This window comes from Sturnira hondurensis, unplaced genomic scaffold (assembly GCF_014824575.4).
Source record: "Sturnira hondurensis isolate 20B ecotype Veracruz unplaced genomic scaffold, ASM1482457v3 Scaffold0000396, whole genome shotgun sequence".
NCBI lineage: Eukaryota > Metazoa > Chordata > Mammalia > Chiroptera > Phyllostomidae > Sturnira > Sturnira hondurensis.
Genome location: NW_028073027.1, coordinates 6,857,297 through 6,873,342, shown reverse-complemented (window position 1 = coordinate 6,873,342; position 16,046 = coordinate 6,857,297). Strand labels below are relative to the sequence as shown.

Below are 16,046 nucleotides of genomic sequence, written 5' to 3'. Positions count from 1 at the left end.
CAGGGTGATAAAAATATTCTAAAACCGTACACTTTGAGTGAACTAGACCTCAATAAAGTTATTTTTAAAAACAATTACATCCTGTGCACCAAGAACATTGCTGGAACACGATTTAAAACTACTCAAGGCAAAGATTTTTGACAATGTCTTGTTGATACGAAACCTTGAATGCCCCTGAGAAACCTTGCTGCTTGCTTTGGGAACACCCTCGCATCATGTCCAAGGGCACGATGACTGAAAGGAACCTGTGCACACAGAAGCTCTGATGAGCAGCATCTGTAACATCATGCCTCCCTAAATTGTCCACAGGGTGTGATATAAGATAGAAAAGAATATTCCCACTGATATTCAATAAATTAATTTGCAAAAATGTCTATCATTATGTACCCTTTTAGTACACTATCTCAGAATGTAGTCATTTCCTCTGAATTAATTAAAAATTGCAATGTTTTCCATTCTCCCATTATTTACTATTCTAATCCTACAGGAAATGTAGCACTAACCTTGCAGAAATACATCAATAAAAACTTAATGTCCCATAGCACGACACACATAAGTAGAATCTGTCAGTAAAAATTTAGAAAGTTTAATCTTTTTTATTTTACATATTTGAGATGCACATTAACAGGAAATATAACAACTTTAAAATCAAAACTACTTTGTTCAAAATGAAAGGGATGAAGCTTCTCCTTCCCACGTTAATCAAGTCTAATTTTATGAATCAAACACTGAATTATTGTTAACATTTATAAAAGTAAAGCCTAAGGTAGAATAAAGTAACTTCTGGTTTTTCCTAATCTGATTTCTCTTAAAACAATAAAAGATACTTTGAGAGAAATAGAACCTCAATTTATTTCAAAGCTGAAATCACTTTTACATACAAGGATTATTTATATGTAAAATATTATTATATATTAATTTATTCATACAATAGTTTAGAATGCACAGGAATCTACAAAGATCCTTATACTTTGAATTCAAGCTACACAGCTGTCTCTTGGATGAAGCTGGAGTATCTCTCAAAACTTACTATCAGTAAATCACAGAAAGGGATTAATAGTCTAAATATAAGGATCCTAAGTCCTTAGTCTACAAGCAAGTAGAAGCTAGTATTAGGTATGTAAGTGAGGAGGGGATTGGTACAGTCTCACACATTCCTTCATTCCTTTTTATCTTCCACCCCTTCAGCGGCTCACGACGTGCCTACCATGCAGCAGGCAATGGGGCTACAAAGAGAAAGACATAGACCTGCCGTACGTGACCCCAGATGTGGACAGAACTCAGAACAGAATAAATGTTAGTATGAGAAGATTTTTATCCAAAATGTGTCGGTATCTTTCTACCTACACATCTTATCTTATTTAACCCTCACAAAATAGAACAAACCACAACAACCACAGTTCAGACAGGCTGAAGGACCAAGAGGGTCTCCCACCCCTGGGACCTCTCAGCTGCAGACGCTGGGCAAAGGGGGTGAGTCATCACCTCTGTCTGGCTCACGTTGCCTCTTCTAACGTCAGCTGACAATGGCAGCACCAGGGTGACAACTGCTACTTAAAAATCCACCCTTTTTTTCTTTTCCCATCACAATGTAGTTCTCAGCACAGGACACTTTTCAGGAAACACACATGGAAGATTCTCAAAAGCTCCAATGAGACAAAAATGACGTCCCCATCTGGGGGCATTCCCCTTAAAAGATGAACAGAAGGGAACCCCCTGGCCTTTGTGCCCTCTGATCTCCAGACAAGCTCTTCAGCACTAAACCAGTAGATATTTTTTAATTTGTAGCTAGAGCACTTCTGAGGAGAGACCACAATGCTATTGGAATCTTTCCACACTCAACGTCAGACCGTGAGGATCTGCTCAGGATGCTGTACTCATAGCCTTAGAGATTTAACGTTTGAAATGCCCTGCTTCACAGAACAAGCCAGAACAAATACATTTATAATCACTAAACCTAGGGATGCATTCATTTACATATTTATTTTTGTGATCCATTTATTTTTGTCTCATTTTTATAATTCATCTTTCAGAATTTGAAATTGGTTATTCTTCTATATTTTGCATATTTTTAAAAGAGAAGCCTTGAACAACGAATTAATTTTTGCAAGTCTTGATATACACATATTAAAACGAGAACCAGGAAAAAGCATTTTTAGGTCAATGCACTGTAAAAACTGTGGCTCCTCCTCCTCTGGTGTGTTCAGAGGTAAGAAGCCAGTGGCAGTCAGGGTAAGCCAAGATAAGCCTACAACTCCACAATGCCTTCAGAATAAACCCAAATCCCCCAACCCCATGTTTAAAATGTTCCACAGTCTGCCCTTTTCAGTCTCGTCTCCCCGTTCTTCCCAGAATGAACCAGAGTACTCACCCAGGCTGAACTGAACTTCCCCACTGAAGCTCGGTTCGGAGGTTCAGCGGCCCCTCAGTCTGGAATGCCTCTCCCTCTCACACCCCCACTGACCACTCTCTACCTGGTGAGCACCTGCCCATCCTTCAATGCTGAATTCGAACGCCCTGGCCTCCATTATTTTCTTTATGTAGATATGCTCCCTCATTTCAAAGGGGTTACAAAGCTGCATGAAATAGCAATTTCCAACCAGTGTGCCGCGAGAATTTTTAAAACTTGCAGTATCTGACTTTTTAGTCAGGGGCACCGGCCTCTTTTCCCTTAGATTGTCAGATAAGAAAAGGACAACTGCCAACACAATAGCCGTCAGCTTAAATGAATCAAAAGTATACCAATTTTTTGTCAGATCAGCAAAAAAAATATTTTTTGGCGTGCCACAGACTTTTAGTAGTAACTAGTTTATGTGTGCCATGAGGCAAAAACAGTTGAAAACCGCTGGCATGAAACCGCAGAGGGCAGCATAAGCCACCATGCCCTCATCTCGGCCCGTCTGCGCCAAGTACTGTACAGTGAACCTTCCGTCTCAGTTCCGTCACCCCTGGTTTCTGCCACCCTCGCTGCTCTCAGCACCAGCTGCCTCGGCTAGAACCTGAGTTCCTGTGTGTTTCATCATCCTACAAGACGAGGTGTTTTTTGAGGGCAGGGAAAGAACTTTCTGCAAGCTTGAGTTCCAGCTATTCCAAACACCCTTGCTGAAAAAGTTTAACATTATGTCCAGATCAACAAATAAAACCCCAATACACACATATCCCTTGAGTATACTAGTCATTCCTAATTCGTTTGGGTCAGCTCCTAACATCATCTAACTGACACTGGCTGCTCAGCTTTCTGCGGGTAGAATGGCCACACTGGCTGAACAGCAGTTATTTTAAAACGTGAAACACAAGAAAAGGGCTGGTTTCTTGGCCAGGAAGGGGGTGGGGGTGATAGAGCCACATAAGAAACTTCCAGAGAGCAACAAGGGGCACAAGGCCACACCCCCTTGGGAAATGAGACTAATCAAAAAACAATACAATAACCAAAAAAACCCTGAATCATCCATTTTTTCTAGCTCAACTAACTCACAGCCCCATACTCTTAGCTGGGTGGTTCCCAGATCACAACTTCAGTATTATCTAGGAACTGGCTGTGATGAAATCCTCTGGCCTCAGACCTAAAGAATGAGAGGAATTCTGGAGCGGGAACCCAGCATTCTGCTCCTTAACAAGCTCCCCAGGAGATTTCTATGCATGCTTAGGTTTTAGAACACGTTCAAGTACCACGGTTTCCTGAATGGGCCAGCTCTTTTCTGTCTCCATGCTTCTGCTCATGATATCCCTTCCCCCACGGAATGCTCTTTGCTCTCTTCTCTGAAGACTGAACTTGTACTTTCCTTGCAAGGCTTGGCTCAAAAGTCTCTATACTTTCCTCAACCCGAATTAATTACTCTCTATTTGTGCTCCCCCAAGGCTTCACTCTGCCTGTCCCCCTGGTGCCCACCCCCGTCACCAGCTATCCCCAGTCAGCCTCCTCCACCTGACTGAGAACCCAGGGGATGCAAAGACTGTGTCTGGCTCACAGCCCTGGCCCCCAAACCCGCTCCCTTTAATCACATCCCTTTGGTTTTTGTAGAGGAGAGAAAATAGTTTTGTGGAACAAGCCTCTGATTAATAAGAAGAAAGCTGAGAGGCCTCCGACCTTTCTCTCCACAGTGGATAGGAATAAATATCCGTTGAGTGAAATCTGAAGTCTGGGGGGCAGCTGAGACATCACTTAAAGATCTACACCGTCAGAAAACACATTTAGGTTTTGATAAAAGACAAATATAAATGTCATAAAGAAATTATTCCTTCTGGTTGGTCAGTATAAGAAAAGGTAGGGATTAACTGGAGGAGCATGAGGTCTGGGGCCAGACTGAAGCTCCAAGAGGACAGGGACCCCATATCTGTCTTGGCCATCACTGTGGTCCCAGTGCTGAGCCTGCATTGTGTCAACTTAGAAGACACAGGTGCGAGGTCCACCTTTGCCACTTCCAAGCTAAGTAACTTCAAACAGGCAAGTCATTCTGAAAGTCTTGGCTGCTTATCAGTGGAAGACAGCAAAGTCAAACATTTATTATTATAATTATAATAAATACTGTACTGCTTTACCCTGCAGTTTACGAATTGCTTTCATGTGCAATGAGGTGTTTAATCATCAAACCTGCAGTTAGAGAGGCCTCCCTTCTCACGGGGTCAGACACAGAAGCACAGACTCTGACTTTTTCCATCCACAGCTCTGACCACAGGCCAACCCATCTGAACTTTAAATTATCGTAAGGAGCTCATTCTGACTGGCCACTAAACATCTGGAGATTCTTAGATTACTTCTTTCCACTGACCATGATCCTGGCTTAACTTGGGGCTGTCTGAGAATAAGAAAATGGTTCAAGCAAATTGGTACTACTGTTATTTTTCCAGACTTAATTCACTTGCATGACAGCTTTTGCTAAAAAAAAAAAACATCTTTGGTTTTTGGTGAGCTGTGTTTCATGGCTGGCACCTCATTGACCTGATAATACTGAAACTCCTTAAGAACTGGGCCACTCTCAGAAGCATCCCGAGGCTAGAGTGTCCCCGTGAAGCTAAACCCGAGGAGCGAGGAAGGAAAGCGGGACTTCACAGTAACAGAATGCCGACAGCATTCAAGTGAAGGAACACAAGAGACTTTGGGGATTGTTGGTTTGTCCTCAAAGGCTGTAAATACTAACCTGATATCTAGCTGAGCGCTCAATTATGTCCTAACATAATCGATATTGTGTGGATACTGTCTTTCCACCCAAGTACTGATGAACACCATTAAATCCCTAAGCAGAGAGCATTTATCAAACCTCAAAATTCTAGTTTGTACTGTTTTTTTTTCTATAGAGTACACAGTGAGTATATATCATCAAAAAAGGGCAAAAAAAGAAACAAACCAAGATAGCCATAAAAGACAGCATTTAAGAGTGAAATAGGTAAAAAAGTCTACTTGTGCCTTTTGATTACTCACTGTAAATGAGTTGGTTCTGAACCTACTTCTCTTTTATTTCAACATTTTAATCTAGATTATAAGTACCAGCTATGGGAATAATGTGTAAATAAAGCTGGTACTTTCTATCTAAGGCATTCGAATTGCTTGATCAACATCAGTTTTCAGTCAAAGACTGCCATGCGTTACTTTGGATTTTATGATTGTGACCTGTGGGTTTAGGTTTACTGATTTATTCACCAGCCAAGAGGGTGCCACATGGGAATTCATTGTTGGGAAGAAGGTTTAGACAAAAAGACCTTGGCCCAAGGCATAATTAACAGGACTGATCCTTCTATACACATTTACCAATGTTTTAAACTGAAATTCTATCCAAATTATATTTTGACAGCACTGAGAAACTCTCGTGTTTCTTAGTTCTCCAACAAATAGAAGAGGCTTTTGTCATTTTTTATTAAAAATTCCTGGGACTAGACCTTTAAACCATTTAATTTATTGAGTTTCTCAATAATAAAATAAATCTAGTTTCCTCTAGTACTTTCAGTCGCTATGGTCAACCATTCCCCCAAATCTTCTGCTTTTTATCATAAAGAAAGTGCCCCTCCACAGAACTCCTTCCCCCTTACTAACACATTCCTCCACCTACTATCAGGAAAGACGATTTCTCATGTTTTCTTTGTGTAGTGTGCCTGTGTGTGCAGTCAATCACCATCCACGTATTCTCGCAGTTTCATTCTCAGATGAGCAATCATAAAAACTTAGTTCAGTATAAAGTCTAAAGTCCCCTTCACAACTGGACCTTATGAACAAACTATCTGCATGTCTACTGGAAAACACACTTTCTGATGAAACAGATGTTTTCAATAAAAGAATGGCTCTCCGAATCCTCACTCCACCCTCGCCCTTCCTGTGCTCACTCAGTATTACTCCTCAGCAACTGGCTTTCACGGCGGCCCTGCTGTACACTTCTCACCAGAAAAGGCAAACTGGGACGCCCTGCACAGCGGTACTGAAAAGGAGATGATCACAGTTAACACAGCCTCGAATCTCAAGCGATTTACATATGTCAGCAAAATGTCCGGCAATCACCTGTATAGCCATTTTGTAACCAATAAACCTAGATGGAGCACAAAGGCCTTTCTCCTCCTCCCTGATTTTCATCATTATCAAGAACAAACTGTTGATTCAGATCTTTGTTCAGGGAGAGAGCTGGGTGGTGTGATAAGTTCCTGGATGTTGAGATGAGTAATGGGGGAAGGCTGGAAGCAGATGGCCTTTCCTTTCACATCTGAGCACAGGCCCTGAGGATGTGCAGAGCTGATTCAGGAGAAGGAGAAGCAGAAGCAGGAAATGGGAAGAAGGCTCAGATCGCACCAGGTGGGGTGGGGGCAACACTCCCAACTGGATCTCACTTTGAAACCCTTAAGAAATTAATTAGGTTCATGTGTGTGTGAGGGTGGTTTGGGGGGTTAAAATGTTCTCATATCCAACTCCACTGGTCAAATTTGGGGCCTGCTAGTCCTGCCTCTAAAACTTGTCTCTGACCTGGGGCCCTACCTGCGGTATCTACACACATCCCCAACTGTGACAAGTCCACACTGACTTCAGAACTTCCTGATACTGGGGCATCCAGAAGAAAAAGTGCCCCAGTCTGGATTCTCCCTGGGGGTTTTGACCATAGTTCAAAAGCCTGAGATCAGGTTAAGGGTCAGGACCCACAGACTGGAAATTCCAGAGTACCCAGCAGTGGATCCTACTACCCCATGGGAAAAAAGCTCTCACAAACCTGGCCAACCTGCAGTCTGTTGGCTCCCACGCAGGGCTTCCCATGCACCCCAACTGCAGAGGTATCTCCTGGGTCACTAGCAACTCACCTTTATCACCCCAGTTCCTCCTGAAAGAGGGAGGGAGCAGAACAGAAATAGCTTTACGGTACACCCAAAGAAAGAGCTGCTGTCTCTCCCTCTATGAAAGCTTCAAAACTAAAAGGGAGATAAAGACTATGTGGAATAATTTAAAAAATAAACAAACAAAACCCAGAAAGTTTCATCACTGTTGTTTTGTTTCTCAGATTAAAGTCTGGCTCATAGAATGCTGGGAGTTTCACCAGCCAAAATCTGTAACCATTCTGAATGGATGCAGCCTAAGCATCTGTCTGGGTTACCACACATAAAATTGTGCATTTTGTTAAAGATATTTACTGAAGCTCTCAGTGCATGAGGTCAGGCAGGGTTGGAATCAAAGCTCAGTTCAGCCACACGTCAACTGTGTGACCTCAGAAATGTGATTTTATCTAAGCCTCAGTTTTCTCCTCTGTAAAACAGGAAAAAATAATTGCATCAATCTGATAGGATGATTTGTTAAGATAAATGACATATTGCTTATGTTTGGTGGTGTTCAGTCTAGTCCTGGAAAACATTCTATAGTAATAGTTACTAATATTACTATTCTTTTGAGAGTTATATAATATAGCCATTTTAACTCTAGATTTCAATATTTGGGCATTTTTAAAAGTGTATGAGACATTAATTTCAACATACCACCTGATTTTGCATTTGGCTGTCCAATCAATTTTAACTAACATCCTGAATTTAAAGAAGTCATGCCACCCTACCTGCCCAATCCTCCCCTTCCCCCCAGGAAGCTGTGTCTCTGCCCTGAATGGCCCTCCCTTCCTGACACTTCTCTGAGGAAAAGCAGCGCTGCCAGGGGACCACAGTGACGGGCTGCGTACACACAAGCCACTGACAGCTCAATGCAAAGGCTGTGTTTTCATCTGCAACATCTGTTGTTTCAACTAAACAAATATTGCAAACTGGGGTTTGGGTTCTGAGGAAGTGGCTTCTGTCTTGTTTTTACAGGGAGAGGGTATGATTACAATTCTCTCTCTCTCTCAACCTTGCGCCTACTTTCCTGGGTTACAAACAACACAGCCATCTCTTAGCACCTCCTGGTAGTATGTAGACAGTACACTACAACTGTCTCTACCAAACACACTCTCAGTCCAAGGCCTGTGGGCTGACCTGTTTACGTCTTCTGCCTCTGACAAGCTGAGCTACAGTGACCTTTCCAGACTCCCCCTCAACTCCCTCAAATGCAGATTCCCAAAACCCCAGTCTCAGCCCTCTCTGTGTACGCAACTGTCACTCTGTGTACTCAACCTTGAATTGGCCCATCATCCCTTGTCTCAGTGACAAGACATCTGCCCATCGACCATCAGGTTCCTGCCCTTAGATTGATCTCCAAGGGCTTTATATTCACACAATATTTCAAACTGGAGCATCCTGCTGCCAACTCAGTCTCATCTTGGGGCCAACAACCTCGAAATGTAAGGTTAATGAAACAAGCATGGGGCTGGGAGTGAGAAAACCTGAGTAGAGGCTTTGGCTACACCTCTATACCTTAACTAAGATATTCTTAGTTAAGAATATCTCAGTTCCTCCTCTATATAAGGAGGAAATGGTCTGGATTAAGCTCTAAATGTCCACCCTGCCCATGTCAAAATACAATATTTATTTATCCATGCAATAACTATTGAATGTCTAACACTGCAAAGCTACTATGCCTGGAATTATGAGTGGTTAAAGATCATCTCTCAAAGAACTTATCATCTAGGACGGTAAATAAGACAATGACATCAATAACTGCAAGAAACAGAAAGAAATAATGTCATAATTGGATGTACTTCTAAGATAAAAAGAATATTACACACATAACCAACACACCAAGGCTGAAACTGATTTTCAACATACTTTCACCAGATGCATTTTCCTTTACATCCTTTCTTAAGTGTGTGCTCTCCACTCTGCACTTAAAGTGACAGGCTTCAATCCAGGCCTTGGGTTGGCAACAATCCCCTATCACAATTTTACCTCCGTCCCCAGCACTTCCCTAACTGTGTGATCTCTCATCAAAGTATGAGAATCACCCCGTCAAGCTGGTTTGACTTAACAACTGCTTGCTATAGCCGCAAGGTGGCTTCCCCCATATTACAGAACATCCGCATCAAATCCCTTTAAAAACTGTGTGCTTCACTTCCTTCCTCCCACGGACAGTGGCTGAGAACAGACTTTGTACTTTGTGCTAGGTGGGATGTCTAAGTCATAGACTTTAACCTCCAAGAGCTTACATACTGGTCAGAAAGTCGGTGCATGTGCTGAAACACAACAATTCAGAAATCTGAAAACAAGGGGGATACTAGCCACATAGACAACAGCATTAAATGCTAGAGGCTTCAGGAGATGGAGAGCGACTTTCTGGCCACAATAATCAAGGGAAGCCTCTAGGAAGAGGTCACACCCGAGCTGTTCCTGGCAGTACGGGCTGGACTTCAGGAAGGGCGGCAAACAGGTATTCTGGCCCATGGGCCCAGTGAGACTGAGACAGAGAAGGAGGGCAGTCTAACGATCAGCGAATAGTGACATGGGGTTTGGGTGAAAGAATACTTTCTCTTTTTTTTAGAAAGGATCCTTGTTGAAAGAACTTTACAAAATACTAGCAAATTTAGTAGCAGGACTAACTAGTTATCTGCCTAAGTCTGACTACACAGTAGAAAGGTGTAGATGTTTAACAACCTAACCTGACTGTGAAGAGAGAATCAGCAGCGGGGTGGTAGAAGGAGCCCTAAAAATCAGAAAACCTGGGTCCCAGGCCCAGCTTTGCCAAGGAAGGGCTCCAGCAGCCACAGCAAGTCATTTAACCTTGTTGGTCTCAGTTTTCTCATTTGTAAACTGAAGCAGCTGAACTGGCTGACCTGGAAGGTCTCTTCAGTCCAGAACTAAACGAACTGTATATTATTTCTGCCATTAAAACATCCATCGTGGGGGGTGGAGGGAAAGTCAGGTAACCTTTCTATGCAGGTTTCTCTTCTTGAACTAAAAAATTTCTTTTTCCTGAACTTATTAACTCTATGTATATGCCTCCCACATCATAAATTTCAAATAACCTAAATAATGTTGTGTGTGTGTGTGTGTGTGCCTCAAGGCCTAAAATTTCGTTTATGGCTCACAGGTTATCCAAGAAAGTTGTGCAGTACAGCCTTAGCCTTGTAGAGTGTAACCAATACTACAGCGCCAGGAGAAAAATACCTCTGTAAAAGCCACAAAATGTGACAGGTAAATAAAGGGGAAAAAGTGAGAACTCTTGTTACTCACCTAAAAGACCACTTTCCTTTAACAGCACCAAATGAGGCCTGGAATAATAGTTACATAGAAAAGTAAGGGGGGGGTGGATCCTAAATTTTAGAAAGTCTCTACTTAAAAATGCAGCTAACCTTGGCCAGGTAGCTCAGTTAGTTAGGGCACTGTCCTGCTGCACCAAGGTTGTGGGTTCCATTGCCCCCTCAAGGCACATACAAAAATCAACCAATGAATGCATAAATAAGTGGAACAACAAATCCATGTCCCTTTCTTTCTCTGAAATCGATCAATAAAAAAATGAAATGCAGAAAGTTTTGGCACTGAAATTCGCTGTAAGTTTGCTTTTTTAATGCCGCATGCAGAGGCGCCCTGCTCCCAGAAAGACTCCAAACCCAGAAACCACGGATGCGATTTCACTCCAGCCCTACTGATCTTAGGCACCAAAAGGCGAACAACCCGGCGCGGTGTTCAAGCGAAACAGGCTGGATCAGAAAACTGCTGCTGCAGCAGCAGACACCCACCCGAAGTTTAAGACAGAGAGGAAAACAGCAAAGTTAACAAAATGCCTAACTTCACACAGAGAATCATAACACAGTTACCAGGTTTACTGTGTAAGCAGCATATACCGGTGTACACAACTTAACACCTGCCCGAAAAGGGCAGGAGAGCGCCGGGACGCCGGCGAGCAGCCTCCTTCAGATCAGGGGAAACCTGGAGAGACTCCCCTTATGCCGCTGTGAGCCAGCGACGAAGTGAAGCTTTGTGTTCTGCCTGTGGGTCCAGCCCACCCTGGGGTACCCCACCGCCAGGCCCCATACCTGCAGCGGTTGTACTGCCGGCGCCCGCAGGTCCACTCTACAGCTACCTCGCTGCGCTCTCCTGCGGCGCTCACGCCACTGCGCATGCCCGGCCGGCAGCTAGGGCCAGCAAACTCGAAATCCACTTGCCGGGTTTTGGCAGCAGCTCCCAGGGAAAAGGACCCGATCCAAGAGCTTGGGTTCAGCAGGAGCGCGCTGGGAGCGGCGAGGGCGGACTAGTGGGTGAGCCTGGCGGAAACGTTACCCCTGCTGCCCAGGTATGCAGCCTTTACGCTTCTCCGCACCTAAGGTGATCACCTACATCTCTGGGATGAGCTTAGCACCGTAGTTCTCACTTGAGTTGTTAAAACACAGGTCCCACACCAGAGTTTCAGATTCGGTTGGTCTAAGTGAGGCTCAACAATCTGCATTTCTAAATTTTCTCAGGAAAAACTGTTGCTACTAGTCCCCACACCGGGCTTTGCGAACCGCTGGTCTAGAGAAAAGGGGATACTTTTCTCTCCCCCTCCCATTTTGGGGATTTCACAAAAACATTTCCTCTTCATTTAACAGCCCCACCTACTTTAAAAATAAGTAAATAACTACACCTCACACTCAAACAAAGGTGGGATAGTTCCTCTAGTATGTGAACCAAGTAAATGGAATGTAGCCCCAACAGTGCTCACATAGTTTGCTAGTGAATCTATCCTTGTGGCTCTGTCCCGGCAAACAAAAGGGGTCCGTAATTTGCTTCCCCTTTAACTCAGTTTAAGTCCAGTGTGGCTCCTCAGTATCTAGCACAGTACTGAGTACAAAATAGGTACCCACGAAATCTTGAAAAGATATCAGTAGGGCTGGAGAGATGGAAAGATGTTGAAATTATTTTAGGAACCCAAAGGAACTGGTAAGCAATTAAATATGAAAGTACTGGGCCAAGTTTATGAAGGATGGGGAGTTTTTCCCTGCCTTTCACCTACAGAAATCGGTAGATTTAGTATCCCTATCTGAGTCCAGATACACAGAAAGAGTTGAATATGTAAGTTCTCACAAAAATATTTCTTAAAAAGTTAAACGCACAACTGCCATACAAGCCCACCATCCATTTGTGAATGAGATGGGGCTTCTGCAATAAAACTTAGGAGTCCAGTGGCAGAAAGTCACCTCACAGGGCAATCCAATCAACTCCTAGTGAGGCAGATCATGGTAGGCAGTCAACCCAGGCATATAACTTTTTTAGTAAAATGTTTGTCTTCCCCTTACACAAGCCTTTTCCAGTTGTTCTTTAGGCATCTAAATTGACACACATTTGAAATGCCAGAGTATTATTCAGAGTATTTTTTTCAGACTCCTCTGAAGCACCCAGCCTCAAGAAAGCCCATAACCTTGACTCTCCCGTAATCAAATCCACGCCTCCCTTTCTCCCACCTCCATGTGGTTTTCCTTATGTTCCCTCTTAATTCCAGACGTACAGGCTCCCTGGGGCCCCCTACCCCTTCTTAATTCCAAATGTGTCGTTCTCTAGAACATTTGAATTCTTGCTTCCCTGCAATTGTCCTAAGTTTGGCTCACATAAACTCATATAAAGATTCTTCTCTATAGGTTTGGGTGTCTCTTAAATTAACACAATCATAGGTATTACCCAAGAGAAATTAAAACATATGTTCAACCCTGGCCAGTGTTGCTCAGTTGGTTTGAGCATCATCCTATAAACTGAAAGTTTGCCAGCTTGGTTCCAGGTTGGGGTACATATCTAGGTTGTGGGTTCGGTCCCCAGTCAGGGTGCGTAGCAGAGGCAACTGATCCATATTTCTCTCACATCAGTGTTTCTCTCCCTCTCTCTCCCCTGCCCTTTTCCCTCTCTCTAAAATCGATAAGCATGTCCTCTAGTGAAGATAAAATAATAATAATAATAATAAAGTCTTGTCCTTAAAATGTTGAAATGATCAACAATGTTCAAGTACAGACTTGAACATGAATATTTCTAGAAACCTTTTTCATTATAGCTGCAAACCAAAAGAACTCAATGTCCATCAATAGCTGAATGGATAAACAAATTGTGGTACATCTTTGCAATGGAATACTACTCAGCAAAAAAAAAGAAAAGAAAGAAAAAGAAGGGAGGGAGGGAAGGAAGGAGGGAAAATACTCATACATGCTTCAACATGGAGAAATCTCAAAGTCATTATGCTGAGTAGAAGATGCCAGAGACAAATGTGTGATTTCATTTATATAGAGATTCCAAACCAACCTATAGTGATAAAAAGCAAATCAGTAGTATCCTGAAGTTAGGAGTGGAGGGAGGGATGGGCTGGAAAGGGGCAGTAAAAAATATTTTGGGAGATCATAGAAACCTTCTCTTGATTGTAGTGAAGATTTCATAGACATAAACACTGTCAAAACTAAATTGCACATTTTAAATGAGAAGTTTGGAACACCCAGTTCTAAAAGTTACAAACCCCAGATGTGACTTATAAATGTATTGCTGATAAAACTAAGATATTTTCCAAAAGGATTCCCCAAATATAAAACAGTAAATAGAGTATATCATTAGAAATGCACACCATTAGTAATGTGAATAATAATTATAAAGAAAATTGTCTGCTGAACCTACTCTGTCACTAACAATCAGAAATAAGGTTTTCAAACTGTGTTTCCAAGAACCGGGCTGTCACGGAGAAGATGACTGAGCAGGGCTCTGGGTCGAGGCCCCAGTCCAGCCAGCACACCACTGCTTCCAAACTGGGGTACCCTCTGAGATTGCACTTGATAAAAGGGGTCTGCTGATAATTAAAAGAGCAATAGTTTAGTGGACACAAGCATTCAGATCATGAAAAGCATACACTCTAGTTGTAATAGCCATATGTTTCAGTTTTTCCCAAACAGTTCCAAATTAAAATATTTGTTTATCAAACGAATTTATATCTAAGCATGTGTTTCAACTGATGGTTGAAAAAAGTAAAAACTGAAATTGAAATAAGGATAATTTCCTGGCTCTTCTATAGCTTATATACAATTTTAGTAATATAATAATATTAATAATAAATGTTAATACCATAGCTAAGGGTTATTTAGCTCTTACTAGGTATCAATAACTATTTTAAGCATTTCAGAACATTTTTTCATTGAATAACCATGACAATCGTATTACAGTATTCTCTTTTTATAGGTCAGGAAGGCACAAAATATTATTTTTCTCATAATACAGCTAAATGAAGGTTGAAAACTGTGTTTTATACAGATACAATCTTTGCTGATTTCATACTTTAGGGCAAAGAAGGGTGATCAGGAAGCCTATTACATCCTCCATCCTCTCCCCACACCTTGCCCATCCTTATTTGGAAAAAATAAAATCAGGTGCAACATTAACTGAAACAGATGGGAAGTATGAAAAGAGCTGTAGAGGGTGGCCGAGATGGTGCATTGTCCCCAAATAGCTTTCTGTGTATGACATATGAGTAATCCTGCTTTTGAAAAGTTCTTATTGTGCCATTTTACTTCTATGAAAGTCCTACAATAAATAGTACTTGTTTTTGCTAACTGAAAGAAATCTGAAGAGGACCTTTGCTTTCAGGAAAAGAAAAGAGAAGAAAAAAGAGCGTCCGTCGCTCATTTCGCCGCAGCCCTTACAGAGGCAGGAGCGCCCGAGCGGCACGAATGGCCACGCCCAGCTCCTTTCCGGGAACCACGCGCGGCACCTCTGGTTCAAGTTGCCAGGGCTTTGAACTGTGTCTGTGAGCATCTGGGTTTTATCGGGTTTGTTTTGTGCATCGTTATCAAGATTGTTCTAAGGTATCAGAAAAGCCTAAGAGAACACATAGGGGTATTATATTTAGTGTAAAACTCGAAGTAATTAATCATATTTGGTATGATTTGGTAAGTTATTTGGGGGCTCTGGGAATGCTAAAAAAATTTTCCATATAAATTAATGTTACTTGTTTGTTTTACTTCATTTTGACGTATGAAACTTTCATAGGAAGTCTCTACTATTGGATAGTGGTAAAGCCTGTATTTATGCAATGATGGCATATCAAAAAAATGGGCAATTATGGACTAGTCAGTACCAGATACTGTGGATTGGCCCAGCTTTCTCCTTGGACGCCTTCTTAGGTAGTCAAAATTACATTTCCCAGGTTCACTTTTAGCTAGCAGTCCAGATATGAGTCCTGTAAGACCTGGTTGAAAACTGAATTGCATGAGAGGGAAGGCATGATACTCTTTTGGCGGTTTCCTAATCCTTTCAGAGTTAGCAACCTCCTTGACACGTATTTGGGAGGGTTCTTGGATTCTCATGACAACGTCTGTTTCTCTCAGAGATTCCGTGTATAAATCTGTCTCTCTTAACAAACCGCTTTACCCTTAAACTGGCAAAAGGGACATTAATCCTGAAAAACATACTATCCATCTGGGAAACATGTTGTCTTACTCAAAAATGATCAGTAAATAAGTAAGAAAATGAATACAAGGAAACCATAGTTCAAAAATCTTAGTAAAAAGTACAGAATGTTTTAACCTTGGGATTGACCTTCATAAGCAGGACTCAAAACCCAGAAGCTATACAGGAAAAGATGGAAAGATTTGATATAATAAAAATTAAAATTTCTTTAGAATAGCACCAAATAACAGACTAAGAGAAAATATTCTTAGAATGTAAATCAGAAAAGGGTTAACATCTATAATTTATCAAAATGCCCCTGTAAGTCAATAAAAAGACAC

The 16,046-nt window shown here is 42.0% G+C and overlaps 1 protein-coding gene and 1 long non-coding RNA gene across 2 annotated transcripts in view; one reads left to right on the top strand and one right to left on the bottom strand.

Moving 5' to 3' along the window:
- Positions 1 to 11,444, bottom strand: part of PLS1 (plastin 1) — a 102,135-nt gene extending 90,691 nt beyond the window's left edge. Inside the window, exon 1 of the mRNA XM_037040245.1 lies at positions 11,355 to 11,444. The gene's annotated coding sequence lies outside the window, so the exon portion shown is untranslated. The remainder of the gene's footprint in view (positions 1 to 11,354) is intronic.
- LOC118983005 (uncharacterized) lies at positions 9,652 to 12,717 on the top strand. Its single transcript, XR_005065629.1, has 3 exons — positions 9,652 to 9,748; positions 10,409 to 10,512; positions 10,899 to 12,717. It is a non-coding gene; the product is annotated as an uncharacterized LOC118983005 (long non-coding RNA).
- Positions 12,718 to 16,046: the final 3,329 nt, after the last annotated feature.